This window comes from Urocitellus parryii, unplaced genomic scaffold (assembly GCF_045843805.1).
Source record: "Urocitellus parryii isolate mUroPar1 unplaced genomic scaffold, mUroPar1.hap1 Scaffold_35, whole genome shotgun sequence".
NCBI lineage: Eukaryota > Metazoa > Chordata > Mammalia > Rodentia > Sciuridae > Urocitellus > Urocitellus parryii.
In genome coordinates this window covers 494877-520000 of record NW_027553167.1, presented here as the reverse complement: position 1 = coordinate 520000, position 25124 = coordinate 494877, and positions in this window count along the sequence as shown.

The window sequence follows — 25124 nt, the reverse complement described above, 5'->3', positions numbered from 1 at the left end:
TAGAACTATTTTTATTTTTGATGTAGAATGGCACATTGTAGTGACTGAATGCATATAAATAAGACCTTGGTTCCCCAGGGTTAGTAAAATCTATCTATTTATCTCTGTAAAATGAACCAAAGAATCAAAAACTTTCCCATTTATGCTACCTTTCTGAAGATAAATTTTAGTTTAATTTTGGTATGGAAAGCAATATCTTATTTACTTTTTAATTTATTCATTTCTTATTTCAAAGAATTCTTGTATGGGCAACTACTTGGTAGGTAAACTGTAGCACTTACTTGAGTCTTCAGTGCACACAGAGAAATTATGCTGGTTGTTTGAAATTACTTGTGATGGAGCTAGCCATCAATGGGAATATTATGCTGTAATTTACATTAACATGAATGAGAGCATTGGATTAAACTTTAAAAAAAAATCCTCATAAGATTCTTTTTTATATACATACTTTAAATGTAAACTGTAGGTCTCCAGTCACTTCTACACTTTTTCTGCCAAATGCAACTTATGGTCTTAATAAAAAGTACTTCTAGGATATATAATTGGAACTCATATAAACCTATTGTTAAACTTTATTTGTTCCAATTTCTCCTCAGATTAGGTCTAAACAATATATATATAAAATCATCATTTCAACTCCTGTAAATAATAATTTTCTTCAGAAAATCATCTTTAATATTGAGATGAACCTTTAGTAGATTAAATGTTAACATGAAATTTCTTCTTAATATTCAATAAATAGGTTGTAGACCTGATAAAAACAGTTTAGTTAAAAGAATTCCATTAACATCATTACAATGATAGAGAAAATAATGTGCAAAATAGAGTCACTGTCATGTTCCTGACCTTGCGATACAAATTAAAATAAAGAAAAGTGTCATATTTCTCTGTGGTTCAAATTGGGTTCACCTAATAGAACTCTGACAAAAGCAAATGTTTTGTCACTTAGTCTGCTGCCAAGAACATTTTAGTGCATAATTAATGATAATCTACTCCTTAATGTGTGTATGTGATTGAATACAATGTTGCTTCTGGTGCCACAGAAACATTATTATTTCCAGTGTGAAGAGAGCAGCAAAATTTCTAATAAAATAATGAGCTGTGGTAATGATAATAGAAGGTGTCAGAAGCACAATAAACATGATTCGAGTGGACGAGGAGAAAAGACCAGTATTTAAGAACATTACTATTTTTCTCTTAAAAAGGGAAAGTATCTCCAGGAAGGATTTTCTTGGCTCTTCTTGCCAGGATGTCTAAAAATACCATCTACTATGCAGCCCATTGCTTAGCTACATCTCTATCTTGTATGCTGACCCCTTCTTCTTTAATTGGCCCTTAAGATTTGGTGTTCTCTAGAGCAGTGCTTACTGTTTTACTGCATACAAATCAGTGGGTTGATATTAACATTCAGTTTCTAATTCAACAGCCCTGAGGTGGAGCCAGTGATTCTGTAGTTCAAACTAGCTCCCAGGCATGAGTTTTTTTGTTAATACATGAACTACACTTGGGCCTGTTTTCAGTCATCACAATCTTCATTGGCAGATTTTAAACCCACTGCCACAATTTTAAATATATCCTATGTTCACAATTTGTTATTCCTTATCCTCAGTCTCACCTCTTCCAGTCTTCAAAACCTTTAAGCTGAAATATTGAAAACTAAGGCCATTACTATTATCCTCAAACCCAATCTTCCTGCTTTATATTCTATTACAGTAAGTGATACCATCATTCCTTAAGTTCCCAAATATAGTCATATAATTCCCATTTTATAGATATGTCTTTGAAGTTTAGGCAGTGTATTAAAAACGACTCTGTTAGTAAGGAAACCAGGACTACACATTTATAACATTTGGAACATTTATGCTCATTTACTGTGATTACTGCTTTCTATAATAGCCTTCTTTTCTCACTCTCAATGCCTACTCATTCATAAAATATATTTCCTATGGGAAGTCATTCCCAGTTTTTTCTTTTTTCCTGGCAGAATAAGATCTTCATTCCTCCATGATTCCAGAGAAGTTTGGTATCATTCCTTTTAAAAAAATATAGCACATTGTTTTCCAGTTATTCACTGGGTTATCTCTCTCTTCACACCTTGGAATGTGAGGTCCTTGGAGTAGGGACAAAGTCTTATTTATTTATTCAGATTTTTTAATTAGAAAAAAGAGGAATACTTATTAGTTTTTAAAATAAATACAGTACTACAGAAAAAATATAGAAAAAAGAAAACCCCTATTAAAAATACTCTTTCCAAATACCACTTTTTGTGTTTAGGTAACCATTAGTATTTATTTGGTGTAAAATACTTGACATATTATCTAGGCAAATCTACATAGCAATCAGTATATGTGTGTGAACATAGAATATATAAATTGGATGGTATTACACATAGTAATTCTATAGCTTGCTTTTATTTCCCTCACCAACTTGTCTTGGGCAATTTTCCATGTCTTTATTATATAGATATGATATTCCTTTTTAATGAAAGCATAGTCTTTCATTTTATAAAGTAATGATATTTTAATCATTCACATATTCATAGGTAATTTAAGTTTTCAATATTTTGCTATTACACAACGTTGAAATAAAAATGTTTGGTAGGTGCTTTTGTCCATGTTCAAATATTTCTCTGTGGTAGATATTTTGACTTTAATTGCTGATTCAAAAAGATAGAGGCTTAAATTTGTGATATGCATAGCCAAGTTATCTGCTAAGAAATCTATACCAATTTGTGCTGCCATAATTATAATGGCCATTTTTTCCTAAAAAAGAAAGAAAATAATAAAAAGTTTTTTTTTCTTTCTGTTAACTCACATGTTTTATAAAAACAATTGATTTTTGCTGAGAAAATTATATTTAGTAAAAATTGTACCTTGTTATTTTTCCATTTCACAGATATATTTTGAGATATTATATCTTTTTGTAATTATTTTGGCCATTTGAACTTTTGCTTTGTGATAACTATTCTTACCATTTGATCATTTTTCTTTTGGATTTCCATGTTCTCAATGGTTAACAGAACTTCTTTGTTGATTTCAGATATTGACCCATTTTGTTTAATATGTTACAAATATATTTTCTGTTATTTTTAAGCTCATGTAAACTTATTTTACTTGATATATTTGTATTTTATACATATTAATATTTCACATTTTCCAGTTATTTTATCTCTATTTTGTTCTCTTATTATTTGTATCTACTTATTTTAATTTCTCTAGTTCTTTGTTTGTGTCATATTTGTTATGTTATTTTATTTTTAGTAAGAATCACTATTTGGGGGCACATAGTTGGATGAGTTTGAATAAATATAAATAGTTTTATAATCACCACTACAATAAAGACATAGAATATGTCACTGCTAAAAAGCAAACTTCATTCCCCTTGTAGGTAATTACCAACTCCCTGGCAATCAGTTATCTGATATTATTCCTCTTCATTTACCTTTTCCACATTGTAGTATAAATAGGATCATTCAGTATGCAGAGTTTGGTGTCTAGCTTTTCATTTAGCATAATTATTTTGAAATTCATGCAGTTGTACATGTGTCAGCAGTTCATTCCTTTTTGTTGAATATTATTCTATTGTAAAGTGAACCACAATTTTTTTTTTTAAAATCCATTAATCAATTGGTGAGCATTTGGATTACCTCTAGGTTTTGGCAAACATAGATAAATTACTACACACAGTGAGTTATAGGTCTTTGTGTGGAACATTTTCTCTTATTTTATTGGTTAATTACATAGAATTGAAATTACTGGGTCTTTTAGTTATCACCTATTTTCCTACGAGGCTATACTTTTCATTCCCATCAGCACTATATGAGATGTACAGTTGCTTCTTATGTTTGCTAGCACCTAATATTGCCAGTTTTTTTTTTGTTGTTGTTGTTGTTGCTGTTTAGCCATTTTATGTATGTGGTGATATCTCATTGTGGTTTATTTTGTATTTCTAGAATCACTAATGATGATGGGGATCATTGTGTACTTATTCACCATCTGTAACCCTGAATAGAAATATCTAATACAACCTTTCATCCTTTTAAAATGTTTGATTACCAGTTTCCTTACTTATGGGTTGATAGTTTTTATGGACACCAAACCTTTATACAAATTTGTTTTGTCAAATTTTTCCCAGTCAGTATCTTGTGTTTTATTTGTTAACAATATATTCCAAAGACCCAAATTTTTTATTTTAATTAACTCCATTTTGTCCAGTTTTATTTATATGTTTGCATTTTGCAACCTATTTAAGAAATTATTGCATAATTCATAGTTACCTTGTCTTTTCAAGTAGATGTTTTAAAATTGTAATCTTTATTCTAGGTGTAGAGTTAATTTTTAGTTTTGTTTTACATGGTGTCATGTGAGTACAGAATCATTTTGTTTGTCAGGTATAGAACTGTTCTACCTGGTTTATTAAAAAGACAGTACTTCTCCACTAAATTATCTTTGACACCTTTGCCAAGTATCAGTTGAGCATCTATAATATATTAATTATCTCCTGTTGTGCAACAGAAACCCACAAAATTTACTAGCTGCAAACATTAAACATTTAATGTATTATATTACCTGAGGGTTATAGATTAGCTTTTCTGAATAGTTTGCCCCATATCTCTTATTAAGCCTGTGATCAAAGTTTTACTAGGAATTTAGTCAAGACTCAAAGAAGGGAGGATCTGCTTCCAAGCTTTCTCATATGCCTATTGGTAGGTTTTAGGTCTTAGTTTGGAACAGGGCTACAGTGCAAGGAGAGCAAGGAGACCATGTGGCTGGTACACAGCAAGTAAGGAAAATAGGGTAAATGCAGTCACAGAGGTACAGTAACTAGGTCTTGTGGGACCTTGTAGGCCACAGGCACTCATTAGGAAATGAATGTAAAAACAAGTAATTTGAGGCCAAAAGTCAATGGCTTAACACTGTTTTAAAAGAATCACTTTGGAAGTTGTGTTGAAAAAGTCTGAAACTTTTTTTCAGACAAGGAAAGAGTCAGAGAGTGTGTTTTAGGCTGGTTTGAGAGAAAAATCAGGATTTTCTGATGCTTGGATTTAGTGAGTGAAAGAAACAAGAGAGTTAAGGCTTCCCATATCTGGCCTAAGATGGGAGGGCTGTGAGTAAAGTAGATTTGGGTAGAAATATCAGGAGTCAGCTTAGGACATATTAAATTAGAAATGTCTAATAGACATCCAGATGGAGATGCTATACAAACAGTTCAAAATAAGAGTCTGGAAATATGACAATCATCTGCATTTACATGGCATTTAAAGCCTGCATGAGATTCTGAGAGACTGAACAAGACCTCTCAGAAAAAGATTGTGGCTAGAAACAAGAACAAAGGACTATGACCTGGGATGCTCTAATCTCAAATTATGAGGAAGAAAGTCGGGGGGGGGGGAGCAACCAGCAAAGTAGATTGAGAGGAAGTCATCAATGAGGCAGAGAAAACTCATGAAAACTGTGCACTAAGTATGAGCAAGTGAGTCACTAGGTCAAATATTGCTGATGACTTAAATGGTTGAGAACCAACCTCAGATTTGGCTTTGTGAAAATCATCTATAACCCCTAAAAGCCACTTTGGCAGGGGAAAAGTCTGACTAGAATTAGGAAGAAAAAAATGGGAGAAGAAATAGTAGTGCAGGATCATTCTTCTGAGAAATCTCCTGAGAATTTTTGCTACAAATTAGAGAAAGAAATTGGAAAGGAATGTAGAATTTTTCTGCAAATTTTTAAAATGTTTTTAATAATGAAAGAAAAAGAAGCATGTTTAGATGTCTGAAGGAAAAGGAAAATTTGATGAATCAGGTAAAAGAGGGGAATATTCCTAAAGCAATGTGCCAAGCAGAGAGGGACTTCTGAGATCTGCCACAGGCTTGGAGGTGATGGCCCTATAAAGTCAAAGAACCCATCTATTGTAATGCAGGCAAGGGAGTACAGGTCATGTTGGTTGTGTAGATGAAGTAATGAGAGTTCAAGGAAATGATCTTCTGTTTGTTTTAATTTTTTCAGTGAAAGATAGGCCTAAGTTTTCAAAAGCAGAGATCAAGGAGGAGAGGTTAGAGTTTTGAGAAGTTTCCTAAAAGATTAGTCTTCTAGGAAAGTTGACTAGTGAATGGACAAGTGAAGTAGAATAAGACTACTGAGCACCAGTGTGGGCTTCCTTAAACTTCATAATCGTGAAGTTGAACTGAATTAACACAGTCTTTGTGGACAGTGCTTTTCTTTAGCTACATGCATTCAGCATTGCTGAAGGTTTTGAATAGGTAGAAGAATGCACTCTAATAATAATAACAGTTGTGCTAAAAAAAAGAAATAAGGAAAGAACTACAGAGTCAGTGGTATATGGAAAATGAAAAGAAAGGAGGCATTTGGGCCAATAATTCACAAAAAGCACACTCCAGAGGGGCAATGGCTTTAGATTTTTTTGCAGATTCATTGTGACTTTCAACATACAGAGTAAATTTACTAGGAAAAATAGGGAAGTAGAAACAAGATAAATGAAAAAGGGAGGTGATAAAAAGAAAAGGCTACTAGCACTGGAGCTATAAATTAGCTGAATATAAATGGTTTTGACAATTTTGTGAAATTCCAAGTGATAACCATTTTTTGTTGCGGTTCCTACTTTTTCTTCTACTTTAGAGCCTTTCTGTAACTCAAATACCACATTTCAAGTTGTGACTTCAACTGTAAATAAGGTTAAACTTTTACTTAAAATTATCAACAGTATTTTTGTCTCCTTTTATAACACTATTACAGGCATCTATTTAGAGTGTGAAACAGGACTCTGCAATAAGATATGTGAGTGGACACAAGTTCAAAAGTTCAACCCCACCATGTTGCTAAAATTTAGAGAGAGGAAAACAGTTAAGTACCATTCATTAGTCATTTAAATTGGGTATATACTTAATGGAATTATGACAAAATCCAATGTTCTTTTCTTTTCAAGAGTATTGTTGTGTTCAATTGTAGGACCCTGTTAATGATATTCTATTCTTGTCATTCACTTCAGGAAATGTTACAATAAGCATTGTAATATGATTACTGTGTAATATAATAATTTTTGCTCCAAGCCCCATGTCAAGCCAGGCACACGTTTGACTTCAGGGCTGTGACTGTCACAAATCTCAGTCTTTTGATGTTCCAGTGCTGCTGAACTAGCTGAGAATACTTCATCTGGGATTTCAACCCTATGGTTGGCTAAAACACTAAAATTTATAAATAAAACTATATATAGTTGTTTGGAAACATGAACATCGTTTCACTTATGAGCTGGGAAGAGAAGCCTTGGCACAGAGCATCATCCTTTCCTGGCATTACTTAGATGACATTTAATGAGTTTGATCAGGGTATGAGTCACTGTTTCTGAGAATAGGAGGTCTTGCAGAGTGGTCACCTTGTTGGAAGGGAACTGAAGATGTAATTCCTTAGTCACACCTCTATGATCTCAGCATCCCCTGTGAAGATGATAGAAAAACTTCACAGAAATAAAATAATCCAAAACTCAATAGCTGAGCTGATAAATATTCCCTGTTTATCAAAGGTAAAGTGCTTTATCATGATATATGATATTCAGTTTTATATTTTATTTATCCATAAAGAACAAAAACTTTCAAATTAGTCATTTCTGTTTTAGTTTTCTAAATGGCTTTTTTTCATGGTTATGTTAGGTATATTTCAGCTTGCATTTCATTATGTAAGTGTTAGACTATAGGACCTGATCTGTCAATGTTGTTAGCAGAATAAAAGAAGGGGAAGGAAGGAAATGGAGTCGATGAATATTTAATAATGCTTTTAATCAGTCCCACCAAATAAACATTTCTTGTGTTGCTTTGCAAATGAGGTCCCACTATCATAGGAGTTTGCAGATGGTACTTTTCTTTTCCCCAGTGATAATCTTAAGAGGTAGTTGGCCTGGTAAATGATTTTGTAATCAATAGTGAACTATAGTGACTGAAAACTTAAACAAAAATAATATTGAAAAGTGTATTCTTTTTAAAAGTATATTCTTGCTGAAATTCCTATTAAAATATATATTTTACTTTTTCCTAAAATAATCACTTATTATAGGTACAATATTTTACATTTGGATAGTTTAGTTTGTATTATCCCTTATATATCTCTTAATCACTTTAGTTGGAACATTGAGTAGTTGTGGAAATCATTGGCAACAATGAGAAATAGCAGCCACAGGACATAAGCCATAAAGATATGCAGGGGCTTGGAGTGGGGGGGAGAAAAGGGAAGGTACTAGGGAAAAAATTGACCAAATTATGTTATGTGCATGTACAAATGTACCATAATGAACCCCACTATTATATATTAAGTATAATGTACCAATAAAATTGTTAAAAAATCCTTTAGTTTATAATTAAATTGGAAATGTTAATAAATTCACTTTAATAAGTGATGGTAATACTTTCCAGAGGAAAGTCCACTCTAATAGTACCTTTTTAAAGTAAGTGTAAGCAAAAATAAACCGGAAATTCCTTGACTGAAAATAATCTGCATAGATAAAAAAGGCAAACATTATACAAAATATCATTGAGAAGAGAGACTTTATGGAACATAAAGTAGCATCTGTAACTAAATATTTTGTCATCTGATCAACTTTCTTCAGGCTAACTGGAGATGTCACATTGGGTCTTCAGAGTCCAGAAACAATGAGAGAAAGATAATGTCTAAGTTTGTGCCTCCTTGACTCCCTTCACAGAATTAATTGTTAACTTAGCTAACTTAAAATACAAAATCAAAATAGTATTTAGTCTGGTTGGTGGGGACAGGGGAGGTGGTGACTGCAACATTCATATACTGAATATCAGCACTAAAAATGTTTGTTTCACAATATGCACTTTAAATTGTAGTAGCTGTGACTTTTTCTAAAGCATAGTTTTTCATCTAAGTTCTACTACCCAGGGATCCAGATAGCCTTCTGGGATTGGCTCTGGAGTTGGACCTAAGGTGTGCTAAACTGCAGCTTCCTGTACATTATTACAGATGGGAAATATTTCTCTGGGGTACTTCTAAGCCAGATTGGTCAGGGGTGTAAATCTGCCAGAGAATAAGTCTAAATCTTTTCCAATATTCATGTTCTTTTTAAATATCCTGCAGTCTTCTTCTCAGTCTTTCAGATTCATTTTCCAGAAGTTTTCTGATGACTTTTGATTGGAAGGCTTTAAAAAAAAATCCTAGGTTTTCTTCAAAGAATCACCACATTTACAGTTCTGCTCTGTGTTTATAGAATTTTCCATGAGTTCATCTCCTAGGTGGTTCCACCTTTCACCTCAGTCAAGGAAAAGGCATCTGCTATGGTATAATCCAAAATCCATACTCCCTAGAGAGGTCGGGCCCAGACATTTTGTGCTATTCTGTTGGATTTGAAATTTTATCTTTCAGCAGTTAAAAATTTAAAAGATAGACACATTTTCCCCTCCTCCTCTAACTATATATTTTTGAAGCCAATATAGCAGAGATTGAAGAAAAGTGAAACTTCTCTTTTAAAAATGTATTCTGTAAAATCAGATTTATTTTAATTTTTCTGGAAAATTCAAACAAATAGCAAACAGAGAAAGAGTCTGATTCCAAGAGGGCAATAGCTCACTGAGGTCCTTGTCAAAGAAGTTTATCCTAAACAAAACATTTAAAGTTTAGATAATGGATATGGAAAGACTCCTGTTAAAATACCTAAGCATTTCTTTTGATCTTTTTTTTCAAAACAGATGGTTAGTTATAAAGTAAAAACTGTGAATTTTGTGGATAAAAATTGGTGCTGAACAGCTAACTTTTTAAAAATATGCTTTCTTTTTTAGAGCAGTTTTAGGTCCACAATAATATTCAGTAGAAGGTGCAGGTATTTCCCATAAAATCTGTATCTTCACATACATGCAACCTCCTCCACTATCAATTTTCTGCACACTTACTAGAATTGATGAACCTATATTGACACATTATTATCACTGAAGGCCCGTGGTTTATATAGGGTTCACTCTGGATATAGTGCATTCTATGTGTTCCAACAAATTTATGTCATACTTTGTATGATTATAATATCATACGAAGTAGTTTCAATGCCTTAAAAATTCTCTATGCTCTGCATATTCATCACTCACCCACAACCCATGGCAACCACTGATCCTTTTACTGTTTCCACAATTTTTCCTTTTCTAGAATATCACAAATTATATAGAATGTAGTTTTTTAAGATTGGTTTCCTTCACTTAGTTTTATACATTTACGTTTCCTTCATGTCTTTTCATGGCTTAATAGCTCATTTCTTCTTAGTGTTGAACAATATTCCATTGTCTATATGCACTACAGTTTATCTATTCATCTACCAAAGTACACCTTGGTTGCTTCCAAGTTTGAGCTATTAGAATAAAGCTGCTGTAGACATCTGTGCACAGACTTTTGTGTGCATATGCATCATACATAAAAGAGTGGCAATAAAGCACCATATGTCCCTGAATACCCCCTTTCTGTTCTTAGAAACCTACTCAACATAAGAGAACAATGAGAACAAGCCTGGGATATAACATCTAGATCCATCTTATCTTGGAGGAAACTGGCTTTCTCTTACAAAAACTAGGATCTAGGGCAAGTTAGTGCTCTCTGTAGAAAACTACTTTTTTTTGCACATGATCCAGGACAGTTGCTCTTTGGGACACTGATCATATAAGCAAATTAATCAGCTAATACTGATAATGTACTGCTTCTGAAGCCTAGCATACAGAACCCCTCTATTGGTAAAGACAGTCACAGAACTGAGGTTCACTATGGAAAGCCTACATGTCACTTTTCCAGCAAGCCACCTCTGGACAAAATGCTTTGAGGGAGAGGAGGCACTGGTAAGCAAAGTATCATGAGGGACGAAGGTGAAGGTGCTATCTGTCAGCCTCTGGCCACTTCTCAGAGCAGTTACTGATCTCCTATAAACTTTCCCCAATAAATCATATGTTTTCCCTGAGTCTCTGGGCACTTTGTTTGGCCTGTTGCAATCCCACTGTCCTGGCACACCTGGGCTGTGGACATGACAGGATGTAATTTTTCAGATTTTTTGAGTATATCAAAGAATATGATTTCTGAATCATATGATAATATGTTTAGTTTAAAAAAAAACTACTAAATCTTTGATGTGTGTGCCATTTTTCATTCTTTCCAGTAATGAGAGTTCCCATTGCTTCCCATCAGTGCCAGCATTTCAGTTGGTTAGTGATTTACATTTGACCTTTTTAATTGGTGTATAGTGGTATGTCATTGTTATTTTAATTTGCAATTTGGAAGCAGTGTGATGTCCAGCATATATTTATATGTTTATTTTCCATCTGTATATCTTTTTGGTAAGATGTCCATTTAGATCTCATCCCTATTTGTAACTGGGGTTTTATTCTTTACTGCTGAGTTTTGAGAGTTGTTTGTATTTTTTTTTCATACTTCTTTATCAGATATGTCTTTTGCAAACACTTTCTCTACATCTGTGATCTGTCTTTTCATTCCCATAACAGTGTATTCTGCAGACTTTTAAAATTTTTAATGAAGTATAGTTTATCATTTATTTGTTCTATGGATCATACCTTTGGTGTACCACCAGAAAGTCATCTCCATGATGCTAGGTGATCTAGTTACCATCTGTAAGGTTTAGAGTTTTGCATTTTATGTCTAGGTCTTGATCAATTTTAATACACTTTTTCAAATACTATAAGTTTTCTATCTAGATTCATTTTTTTAAAATGGGAATACCTAGTCATTCTACCACCATTTGTTAAAGACTATCTTTGCTTCATTATATTGTCTTGGATTCCTTCGACAAATATCAGGTGACTTTATTCATGGGTCTATTTGGGGACTATCTGTCCTGCTCTACTGATGTTTCTACTTAATCTTTCATTGATGCTGCACTGTCTTGGTTACTATAGCTTTATAGTACATTTTGAAATTCAGCATTGTTAGCCCTTCATATTTGTTCTTCCTCAATATTCTTCTGGCTCTTCTTGGTTTTTGTTTCTCCATCTAAATTTTAAAATTAGTTTGTCAATATTGATGAAATACCATGCCGTGATTTTGATTAAAATTGCAAGATTCAACATTTCAAGTTGGAAAGGTCTTGTATCTTGATAACATTTGGATTTCCTACGTATAAACATGGAATATCTTTCTATGTGGCCAATTCTTCAGGCTTCATCAGAATTTGTAGTTTTCTTTGAGTAGACTTTGAGTATATTTTGTTAAATTTACATTTCAGTGTTTCACTTTCAGAGTGCTAATGTACAAAGGTATCATCTTTTAAATTTTAAATTCCAATCCATCAGTCCAGAATTGACTTTTATATATTAATCTTGTATATGACAACCTTTTATAGCCATTTAAACATTCCAGGGGCTTTTTATGTTGATTATTTAGGATATCTATAGATAATTTTTTCATCTGTGAACAAAGACAGTTTTATTTTTTCTTATTATATTAATGAAGATTTATAATATGATGTGGAAAAGGAGTACTTAGAGGGAATAGGCTTACTTTATTCCTGATTTTAATGAAACAGCTTCTGTTTTCTCACCCAAAACATGGTGTTAGTTGTAGGATTTTATAGATGTTATCAAGTTGAAGAAGTTCCCTATTATTCATTTTCTAAGAGGTATTAAAATCATAAATTAGTATTATATTTTATCAAATGCTTTTTCTTTATCTACATTGTGTTTCTTCATTAGCCTATTGATGATATGGATTACATTAACTAGTTTTTGAATGTTGAAAAAGCCTTTTATACTTAGAATAAATCCCAGTTGTTCTAGAGGAGTTTTTTCTTGTGATATCATTGTTTGGTTCTGGTTTCAAGGTGATGTTGACTTCATAGAATTAGTTAGGAAATGTTTCTTCTCTTATATCTTCTGGAATAGATTATAGAGAATTGAATAATTTCTTCTTTAAAGGTTTGGAAAAATTTGCCAGTGAGCTTGTGTAGGCCAACTGCATTTTTTGAACAACAACTTTGATTGAATGTTTTTTTAAATATATATATATATATATATATATATATATATATATATATTGTTTAGTTGTAGTTGGATACAATAACTTAATTTTAATGTGGTGCTGAGGATCGAACCCAGGGCCCCGTACATACTAGTCTCTACCACTGAGCCACAACCCCAATTCTTTCAATAGACATAGGCATATTCAGAGAGACCAATTTTTTCTTGTGTAAGTTTTGGCAAATTGTGTCTTGCAAGGAATTGGTCCATTTCATCTAGGTTATCATATGTGTGGTCATCAAGTTTTTCATTTTTTATTGTCTTTTTAATATCCATGTAATATTTAGTGATGGTTCTTATGCACTTATGATATTAATAATGTGTATCTCCCTCTTTTTTCTTTCCCTGAATATAGGCTTATCAATTTTATTGATATTTTCAAAGAATCAGCTTTTACTTTTCTTCTCTATTGCTTTCTTGCTTTTAATTTCATTGATTCCTGATGTTATTTTTATTATTTCTTTTTAAATTTCTGCTTCATTTGGCATTAATTAATTCTTCTTTTTTCTTTTTCTGTTGGTCCTAAACTGTATGTTCAGACTAATGATTTTAGATCTTTCTTCTTTTCTAATATACGTATCCATCGTTACAATTTTTTCTCTATGCACTTATTTTGCTTCATTCCACAAATTTTGATAACTTGTGCCTTTGTTTTTATGTAGTTCAAATATTTAAAAATTTTTTGTTTAAAGTATTTGATACACATGTAATTTAGAGATGTTTCATATAATCTCCAAGTTGTCTGTTAATTTAAGTCTTTACATAATCATCAGCTATTTTTCTATTGTTGATTCTTAGTTTAATTTCATTGTGGTCTAAGAGCAGAAACTGTGCATTTTCAATGTTTTTTTTTTCATTTGTTAGGGTATTTTTTCCCAACCAGAATGTGACTATCTTGGTGAGTATTCTGTATAATCTTGAGAAGAATGTGCAAACTGCTCCTGTTGGTGAAGTAATCTACAGATGTCAATTATATCCAGATGGTGCTATTGAGTTCAACTACCTCTCAAAACATTTTTATCTGCTAAATATTTTATTTTTATGAGTTGATACAATGACAGGAAGCTGATTAATGTACCTTATCTCTGAGTATTTTGGCATTTATTACAAGGTGAGTCTATGGTGCAACACATTTATTCAATATTTGTCTTGGCATGTCTTTTTTTCTTCTTGACTATTTAAGGGTAATTTCAAAGGATACAGAATTCTATATTGATTTTTTTCTTTTAACATTTCAAATACTTGATTCTATCTCTTCTTAATTGTGGTTTCTGAGAAGATGTTTATTATAATCTTATCTTTACTTTTCTATAAATAAGTTGTTTCCAACACATATAACGTCACTTCCTTCCTGATATTTTCTTCATGTTTAATTTTCTGCCAGTTTGCCTATGATATGCATAGGTACACATTATTTTGTTTATATTTGTCCTGCTTTGTGTTCTTGGAGTTTCTTGAATCTATGGTTTGGTGTCCAACTTTCATTTTGAGAAAATTCTCAGTCATTATTACCTCTAATATTGCTCCTATTCTTTTCTCTTTTTTCTCACATTCACATTATGTATATTTACACTTACTAAAATTATCCCATGGTTATTAGATATTAGTTTAATACAGTCTTTTTCTTTTTCTTTTGGTTTTGCAGTTTTTGAAGCTTCTCTTAACACGTTCTCAATACCAGAGATTCTTTCTTCAGCCATGTCCAGTCTTCTAGTAGGCTCATTGAAGGCATTCATTTCTATTACAGTGATTTTTAAAAACTCTCTAGCATTAATTTTTGATGCTTTTGTAGAATTTTTATTCCTGATTACATTACCCATTTGTTCTTGTAAGCTGTCTTTTTTATCCATGACCCCATTTACATGTAAATTATAATTGTTTTAAATTTCTAGTCTGATATTCTCAACATTTTTGTTATAGCTGAGTCTAGTTCTGATGCTAGTTATCATTATTCAGATTATTCTTATTGTCTTTCAAAATTCCCAGGATTTTTTAATGGAGAATCAGAGATGATATACTGAGTAAAAGGAACTTCACTGGATAAGCCTTTAGAAATATGGTATTAAGGTATATGGAGAAGGAAAGTGTTTTATAGTTCTTTGATTAGGTCTCAAACATTTAATGAGCCTGACTCTCTGGTTTGTGAACTGGAAATTTCTCAGCCTCTTTTTGTTCATTAGGAAAAGATGACTAGAGTGAGCTGATTTAGCTGTTTCCCTTCCCACAGTTGTTTAAGCTCCAAAACAGAGGATAGATAGATAGATAGATAGATAGATAGATAGATGATAGACAGATAGATGGAAAGAATACAACCAATTGTTTATGATCTGGTAAAATAGCTTCTCTTGAGAGAAGGACTTCTTAAGAAGAACAGAGTTCTCTGGTATATATCAAAATGGTTGTTACCTTTCTCTTTTCCCTGCTAGAAATGTTAGGGGATTTTTTTTCTTTAATATCATGTGAACTGTGAAAACCTGGTCTAGTTCTTGGGGATAAATCTTACAGAAGTGGGATGGACTTCCCTCTGATTAGATCCCCTTGGGAGACTTAACTATCTTATCCACATTAAACCTGAAGTAATTGAATTCTAGGTCAGGCTTTCCTATCCGGGCACTGGTTCCTGGGAAGGATTCTGCCTGTAGGTTTCTATTCTGGTATGTTGTGATTCCCTGTATTCACCTGTCTCTCAAATTTTGCAAGCAAATTACCTATACCTTCACTTCTCCGACGGTGAAAAGAAGAGTTGTGGATTTTTTAGATTATTCTTTTTCCTTGCTGGTATGGAGTGATGACTTCTAAGCTCCTTAAAATCTAGCTTTATGTTCCTTCAAAGTGGGACTAAAATCTAGAAGGGTTTTTGAACAATTAAGTGTAAGTGATGTTTCCCTTTTATTTCACAATTCCCTTAAGAGAAAAAGTCCATCTTCAAAGCTGCCATCCTGTTTCATATACTGTTTTCCTCTCATATTTTTACAAAACCTTCTTTATAAGATTATTTGAGTGAAAGTGATGAAGGCAAGTTTTAGTAATGGATCGGTAGATTGCTAAAATTCTCACCCATTCTTTAGAGCTCTTTCTCTTTGTGCAAAAGAGGGAAATTTCTTTTGTTTAAAAATTTCCATTTGTAGGATGGAAATTTCTTCATTCTTTCATAATTTATTGAGTGATATTTCATTGTTTAATTCTGAACATATTATCAAACATATATTGACTTTGAATCATTCATATACTTTAATGAACCATTTTTTAGTCTAATATTCTTTAATTCAATGAAATGTATATACCAAATGAAGGTATGTTCCATTAATGATTATTAGTGATAAATAGAAAATAAAAGATGCTTTATATTTGGATAGCATATTAACTGGCACATACTTCCTGGATAAATCATCATCAGAGAGATGATGGAAATGTGGTCAATAGAACATTTTCAGGGAGCATACCTTTAGTAGTTTTACAAGACTCACTTTCTTCCACTCCAACATCAGATGAGATAATGAGTACTTATAAAAACTCTGTGTTAATGACACGAAATCATATTTGTCAAGAGTTTGAAAATTCGTATACTATGTAATAACCACTTAATGTATGATAATTAGCATTTACAATGACAATTAATATAATTATACTTGGGTTAGTTAAGAGATCAGTGGTGAAGCATAGAGAGGTCTGAAGATTTAGCCCTAGAAAGATAAAACTCTTAGATATCTGTTTACTTAATAAATATTTATTACTTATGAAACACTGTATTCTATGCAGGTGGTGTAAATAACTTTGATGTTATTGCATTGTTTAAAGAGATATATGTAGGTCCAGTATGGTGGTCAGGATGCTGAGGCAAGAGGATTAAGAATTTGAGACCAGTTTCAGCAACCTAATGAAGTCCTTAGCAACTTAACAAGTTTCTAGCTCAAAATAAAATAGAAATGGGATGTAGCTCAGAGGTAAAGTGCCCCTGGATTCAATCCCCAGTACAAAAATAAATAAGTAAATAAATAATAAACAGAAGAAAGAATTAAAAGAAAAGATGAAAAATCTACTCTGAGAGCATTGAGGGGAATTAATTAATAATGTTCAGATGACTTCACAGAGGAAAAAATATTGTCATTTGAACTCTAGAAATATTCAGGACTACTAGGGAAAGAATGCATAGAAGATAAAAAGAGACATTCCTAAGAGAGACAGGCTAAGCAAGAGGTTGAGGGATGAAAGTAGTTGGTATCTTAATTAAATAATGGGTTGATAGAAATTCCTTATTGGACACCAGAGTACAGAGGGGAAATGGTAAGCAGTGAGTCTGTAAATATCCTAAGGACACATTATGAAGGATTTTTAATGCTTTGCAAAAAGAGATTATGCTTTTACTGAAGAAAATAGAAAGTTAATTGAGAGTCTCCTGTGGATCCTTCTACTGATCAGTCATTGATTGACTTATTCATCCATTTAACAAATATTTATTAAAATTACCAAGTACCAGTTCTATTCTAGGTTCTGGGAATGGAGCAGTAATTATAAGACAAAATGCCTTGAGAAAGCAGACAATAGGGAAGAAATCAAGGTACAACCCAAAACACACAGTTATAGATGATAGGAAATGCTAATATGAGAAAATAAATCAGAGAATAGAGATTGGGAATGTTGATGGGAAAGCTGGAATTTAAGTTATGATGACCTAAGAGGGCATTGGTTAGAAGATGATATGTGAACCAAACCTGGAGGAGGAATGAATATTGTGTAGATATCCAATGAAAACAGCAAGGGCAAAAGGTGCCTGGCATAGTCAAGGAGCAGCCAGAAGGTCAGAATTGCAGAAGCAGAGTAAACAAGGGAGAAAGAAGTAAAAAATAAAGCAGAAACAGGAATTGGATGGCAATAAAGATCACAAAGGGCCTTGTGGGCCATTTTTAGAACTTTATTTTAGAACAGAAAACAAAATGATCTATTCCTATTTTTAAGAAAGGAATCCTGTGTACATGTGGAGAATAAACCATGGGATGAGGCTGATGAAGGCCTAGAATTAGGGAGGAAAGTTTGGACATGGCTGAGATAACTTGGCAAGAAAGGATAATGGCCTGGAGCAGGGCAGTAGTGGAAGAAGAGGCTATAGGATAGTGTTCTAGAAATACATTAAAGAGCCACTGGGATTTCCCAATGGGTACACTTGAGTAGGAGGAATTAGAGAAAGTATGGATATCAGCCCTTGGATTTTTAGGCCCTTTGATGTTGCTTCCTGGTCTCTTGCATACACTCCTATCTCAGGGCTTTTATGTTTATAGGCAATATATCCTCAAGATGTTACTTCTTACTTCTGGCTTGGTTCACATGTTATATTTTAACCACTGCTTTCTTTGACCATCATAACTAAAATTGTCCTTCTCTCTTCAAAGCAAACCTAACTCTGGTTAGATTTCAACAACTCCTTATTTCACCCAGGAATAATTTGTTCTGGGCACTTTAAAATATGCACAATCTTTGGGGCAGGAGAGTAGTCTGATTTAATCATTCAGTAACAGCAAGAAAATTATCAGGCAATATAAGATAGTTTGAGGATCAGAGACTTTAAATCAGGGTGAGTCTTCAAAATTGCCCCTATATTATATTTCCTTTTTTAAATAAGCATCCTTTGGCATGGTATTCTATATGTCTATGGAATACAAATTATTTTCATATGCTGTCTTCCAATGAGAAATTTATATATTTTCTCAGTTTAGGAATGCCTTCCAACTCTTAAAACTTTTCAGTATTTAAATTTATTAAATGGATACATATATGTAGTAAATAACCACAAACCACTATATAAGAAATTGCATCTTATTTTCAAATTGCATCTTATTTTCTCCAAGTCTGTCTTCTTTTCTCCATTCTTTTCCTCCCTTCTTTGCCCAGAGCCCACCACCTTGTTTTGCCTCGGCATTTTGTAGCAAATAGTTACAGATTCTACAAAATGGGAAAACATCCAGGGCCAAATTAGTATCCCTAAAGCAACAGATAAGTTCTTGCCTTCTGTGAAACAGTGACTCTCAGGGGTGACTGCAGATTTTTGTAGTTTCCATCAAGAAATGCTGCTGAGGCTCTTTATCTGTATGCACCACTGAAAAATATTTTTACCATTGATTTTCCTCCAGCATTGATCTACCACCTGACGCCATCAATAATGAGGTTTGTCGGCTGATATCTTAGCCTGTCTGAAATTTTTCTTCTTTCCTTTTTTTTTTGTCTGAACGAAGAGGAGCTGTAGTAAAACAGGAAGAAAAGTTGAAAAATTGAGCTAGGGAATTTGCAACCAAGCATCGACTTCACTGAGTCATTCTTCCCCACTCTGCTTCCTCTCTGCATCTCTTCTATTACTTTATTACTTGGTTGCAAGTCTTCTATAGGGTTGGCCTCCTGAGTACTGTTATTTTTCAGTTTGGTATGCGTTGGAATGCAAATTAAATGAGACAATTATCTGTGGTAAAGTGTTTTCTCAATGCTGGAAGAATGTTTTTTTCTTTTGCTTCTCTTAAAAATCTGAAGGCATCTAAAAATCTGATTCAACTAAATGCTTAGTGAGAAACCAATTCTGTAAACTATGCCACTTGCATTTATTGAAGTTAGCCCATGTTTGGGCCTAAAGGGAGAATTTTCTGAAACACATGTCTATTTCACTGTGGCAGAATGCTTCCCTTTATAAAGCAATAATATGGGGGAAAAGTAGAAAGTGGATAGTCAGCATTCCCAGATCCCCTGTAAAATAAAGTGGAAATGTACCTTGATCTTGGACAAAATTATATACCAAACAACTGGCAAGGCACGTTCTGAGGGATACATATACATTATTATGCATAAACTTAACAAAGTATTGATCACTCTAAGTGGAACAGATGGAAACAGCCATTTTTTCTGGATTCAGGATATTGAATTATGAGAGGTCAGGGAAAAATTCTGACAGGTCAAAACAAAATTATTTAAGAAACAATATAAGATAGCAATGATTTTATGTATGACATATCTGGTTGTTTTTACCTCCACACATTTTTTAAGGATTTGCAAACATAATAGATGAGTGACATTGAAAACATTGATTTAAATTAAAAAAATCTCTCTTATTTCACCTTTCAGTTAAAATTATTTATAACATGTATTTCAGTTAATTATATGTAGTGATAACAAAATGCTTTCCATATATTCATTTTATCTTCTTATTAGTTATAAATATAACAACATTTTTGTACTTTTTACATGTATAAAACTCAAATACTTTCGTATGTAGTATATCCTTGTATTGCTCTATGTGAAAGATTTTCCCCTCCTTCCTCAAGTTGCTCAACATATAAACTAGACAGAAGTATACTCTGGTCCTGATCTATTCAGAAATATTGTTTAATAATAGTGTATTCAGATGTTTAATTTTTTTACAAACTGCTTAATTGATCTTTACATTGGCATTGCCTTCCTACTCCCCAATTTTTGCTGGCATTTTATGTGATCTTTCTGACATTTTGCATTCATATAAGCCTGTGCTATGTAGTCCTTATGTCTTTTGCCCAAAGCAAAATCATCAAATTTCAGGAAAAACGGGAATGAGGAAAAGGGTTTATAAACTACTTAGAAGGACTCTTCTTTTTATGGAAATTCTGATAAAAATTATATGTAAGTTTTAAAAGATTATGTGGCTAAATAAACACATAGTCAGGGTCAAAGAATGTTTTAAATTTCATTAATGATGGTTATTGAGAGTGTTTTAATAGGATCATTGGCTGAGAGGTATGAAAGTTTATGGTGGGGCAAAGACTATGATGTCCAGAAGGTGTGCACATAGTCTTCTAAGAGATAATTGCTAAATTTTCAGGATTTGGTCAGCCCACTTATTAAGTTTCGCCTTGACTGAAATGTAAATTGCATGAATTCACAGTTAAATTAGGAGAAGGTACTAAATACTCATGAGTCATGATATCCCAATGATTTTCTATATATTTTTTAATTAATTAAACCCTTGAGATCATGTGTTTTGTGTCTGAGAATAAATACAAGATCGTATCTGGTGGAAATGACACATAAAGCTGTGTTACCTCTGTGCACTGCTTTCTCATTCTGTGTTGTGATATTAGGTCAGTGGCTTGGAATTAGGCATAACAGACAAGTACAGCCAGACAATCAGAAAATGCTATAAACCAGGCTTTTTGTTTGTTTTTCAAAGGTTCAAATGTTAATTGGGCATTTGCTGGTTTACCTCTACATAAAACATTTGAGGATGGTCCCTTTGGGGAAAAGAAAAACATTGACAGTTAAGCTAAGCAATGACTGATAAAAGAAGGTCAAGGCTACATAGGCTGGGCAGAAGTTATCTAGTGTGCTTTTCTCTGGGGGAATACTGCTGGATGTTGCACCCAGGGTCTTTGCTAAGCATAAACTTTTCCACTGAGATACAGTCCTAACCCCTAGTGAATATGTTTGTCAAAATAATATATCCCATAAACAAGCAGAAGTAGAAATAGCAAAAAGTGTTGAGTTGACTTCTTTGGTTTTAGGATCTAGGCTAGAGGGTTGACAGTGGTTGAACAGGTTGTAAAGAGTAGTGAATCCAAGAGTAAACCAACGTACTACAAGAAAAGGGTGGTTTGGAAGCAGAAACCTCAATGAGATGGAAGTCTGGGTATACCGCAGACAATCCAGAGGAAGATACAAAGGATGCAGAACTGTAAGCAGATAATAGGGTTTTAGAATTTAGTATTTAAAAATAGAGCTATTTCTTGGCCCTTCAGTGTATTGGCCGTCAGGAATTTACACAAATTATGTAAATAAATGCAGAATAAATGTTGATATATGGAATTAGAGGAAGTCAAGAGTCACTAATTTGGGTGCTAAGTATAACAAGGATGATAGCAGGAGCTGTGGTAGAGATCGGAGGATGAGGGAAGAGTTAGAGTAGAAAGATGCCTTGAGTTGGAATAGAGAGCTCTGGAGTTCCTGGGGTTCATAAGAATATTTCAGTGAGAAGGCTTTCTTTAGCCCTACCCAGGTGGGGGCTCCTTTATCAGCCACTTACCTTTAGGTAATAGCTGCTCTGAGTATAATTAGAGTGTACAAGGAAAATATATTTTAATGTAAAAACTTGTTTAATGTCTTACAAAATAAAATTAGATTAACCTTCTATAGACTTTTTGGTAAAATTGAGACACATTTGTGCTATTGAGTTTGGGACAATAGCAGGATGTCTTGTTTTAAAGATATTTACTTTTTCTATCCACTGATTCCCTACCACTCAGAGGACACAGCGCATATTTTTTTTTCTTCTGCTCTTTTGCATGTTCATAAACACGTAAAGCAATAGTTGCTGCTTATTTTTGTCTCTCAGATTCTTACATGTTTTCAAGTTATTGATATTGCAGCACAGTTTTCAGAATTTATTTTAGTATTTATTATGTCTCACTCCTTTTACTATTACCTCTAGGTGTCATTTCCCTCTTCCATCTTTAGAAAAAGCATCATATTGAGCTCCGTAAAGCATTAGCTCTCAATTTTGCCTTTTCTTTTTGATACAAAGAGTATATATAAAAATCATTTTATCCTTCAGTATCACATCTTCTTATAACAGTTTCTGCTATTATTTTTCTGCCAATGTTTTGAAAGTACACTCTTAGCTCATATTTCTTAATTCTGTACTCTTCAAAATGTGGGTGACATCATTGAACACATGTAATAATATTTCTAAAATCTTGCTGTCTAAAATCTTGCTTGATACTATTTCAGAGAGATAAAAATCCAGCAGTAAAACAACAGGTTATTCCCTTTCTATGTTTTTCTCATTGGTTATAAATAAATACATCCTTGGTCTTAACAAGGGTCAATGGCTTAACACAAAGGATTGATCTGGCACCCTTTGGTAGGTCACTGGATGGATCAGGGACATCTATCCTTCAAATCTCATTAGCAAAGAGCATTTCTTACAAAGGGTTATGCAAACATAGAAGGCATGAGAGAGAGGGAGAAAATTTGCAAGAAATACACTTTCTCTTTAAAGTGCATACATACACACAAACTCAATATCTCCACTCAAATTCTCTTATTCTCTACCTGAATTAAACATTTAAAGCTAGTTATCTAATCTCGTATTTCTATGTGGAATTATTTAATCTTTTGTCACTGCTCTCTGAAATGATGGGAGCTTTGATAAGCTACCAGGGAGAAAAGAGTAGTAATTTTAAGGTCTAGGCCAAGTCTGGGCCAGGACTTTGTGAAATATGTGCAGCTCTGAAGTGTAGAGTGCTAGGAGGGTTGAAAATGATTTTGCTTTCATAATTATGGAATGGAGTTTGACATAGTGAATGCATATAAAGTTTGTGTTCCCACAGTCATGAATTTCAACTTCAGATTTGCCTTGTTCTATTACTTTTGGAAAGCTATTTAACATTTTTTAATCTTAGATATTATATCTATAATTTGGAGATAATAATATCTGTCATCGCTGTTTTGAAAATAATTATTTGAGATATTCTACTTAAGCGACTGGCAGCAGTCAGGTGTAGTGGCACATTTCTATAATCCCAGTGAATCCTGAGACTGATGCAGGAGGATCACAAGTTCAAGGCCAACCTCCGCAACTTTGTTAGATGCTGTCTCAAAATAAAAAATAAAATAAAAATAAAAAAGTTCTGGAGATGTAGCACAGTGGTAAAGATGCCTGGGTTCAATCCCCAGTACTAACATAATATAATAAGAGCAGTAGTAGTAAAATAAAAAATGAAATGACTAGAAGTATATGTATATGATATAGAGCAGGACTTCAATAAATAACACCTAGAAGATCATTTGTTATGAAATCTTCTATAAATATGCTAAAATGTCATAGTATCTATAGATGTAATATCTAAAATTTGAATAAGATTACCAATATGCTGCCAATCTAAAAAGTTTTGAATCTTGAAATGAGTAGGTAGTGTTTACATTTTAGAATCCTTAAAAGCACTTGTGAGACTCAAGAAATGTCCACATAGAAAACAATCAACTGTTAGTGGAAACGGAAAGGTGTGGAAATGTCACTCTTCTAATATTCTAGGTGTGATAGCCATCACAGCTGAATTGGTAATGAATTTTTGTATAAAGGATTTTCTGCTTTATTCCTTCCTTTGGGAAAATATTCTATTATCTCTACCAAGTGATTAAACTATAGATTTTTATTTTTGAATCTTTTTTTTGAAATTGTAAAATGTTTCCCTGCCTCAAGATTAACACTTTTAAACTTAATAACTTTAAAACCTAATAACTGTTATTGATCTTACTAAAATATCTTACTTTCTGCTCTGGTATTGCTCTCTGCAAGATTAAAATCTTAATGGGGCATAATAAAATATATTTCCTCCTCTCACTTCAGAGAGCTGCTAAGATAATCATCATGTTCTGTTGGTCAGTTTATTTAATGTTATTAGAGATGACTTGTTGTGCATGTGATATTTTCTCTTATGTCTGCTCTTATCATCAAATTTTACTTTGATATCATAAATTATTATGGAGTTTTATACATAATTGGTGCCATAATAATGTTTTTTGAGAGACTGAGAAATAATATGCATGTTTACTTTTCCGTTAAAATAAATCATCATTGAAACTTGGGTTTTATATTGTTTGTTCAAAAAATGAAAATTAATCATATGTTTTATAAGAATATTTACCACATTCTGTGTACAATTGAACTGGCCATTAAAAAGCAGATCTATTTGTTTTCTCTGTCTTCCACTGACAAAAATGGCATGAATTCTTTGTGGATTTATTTCAAGTACATAAGGTAAATTACTGTATTTTTAAGATTAACTGCATTTTAAAAAATATTGTTTTTAGTTGTAGATGGACAGAATACCTTTATTTTATTTGTTTATTTATATGTGATGCTGAGGCTCAAACCCAGGTCCTCACACATGCAAGGCAAGCATTCTACCACTGAGCCACAACCCCAATCCCAAGATTAACTGCATTTTTAATGGGAGTGTATCAAAAATTTTGACATAGAAAAATGACTGATTTTCCCCACGTGAAAACAACAATTAAATGCTATTGACTGAACTTTCTTTTAAATGTGTAAAAGAATCATACTGTAGTTTTGCTTAAAGACTGTTAGTTTCTGTGATAT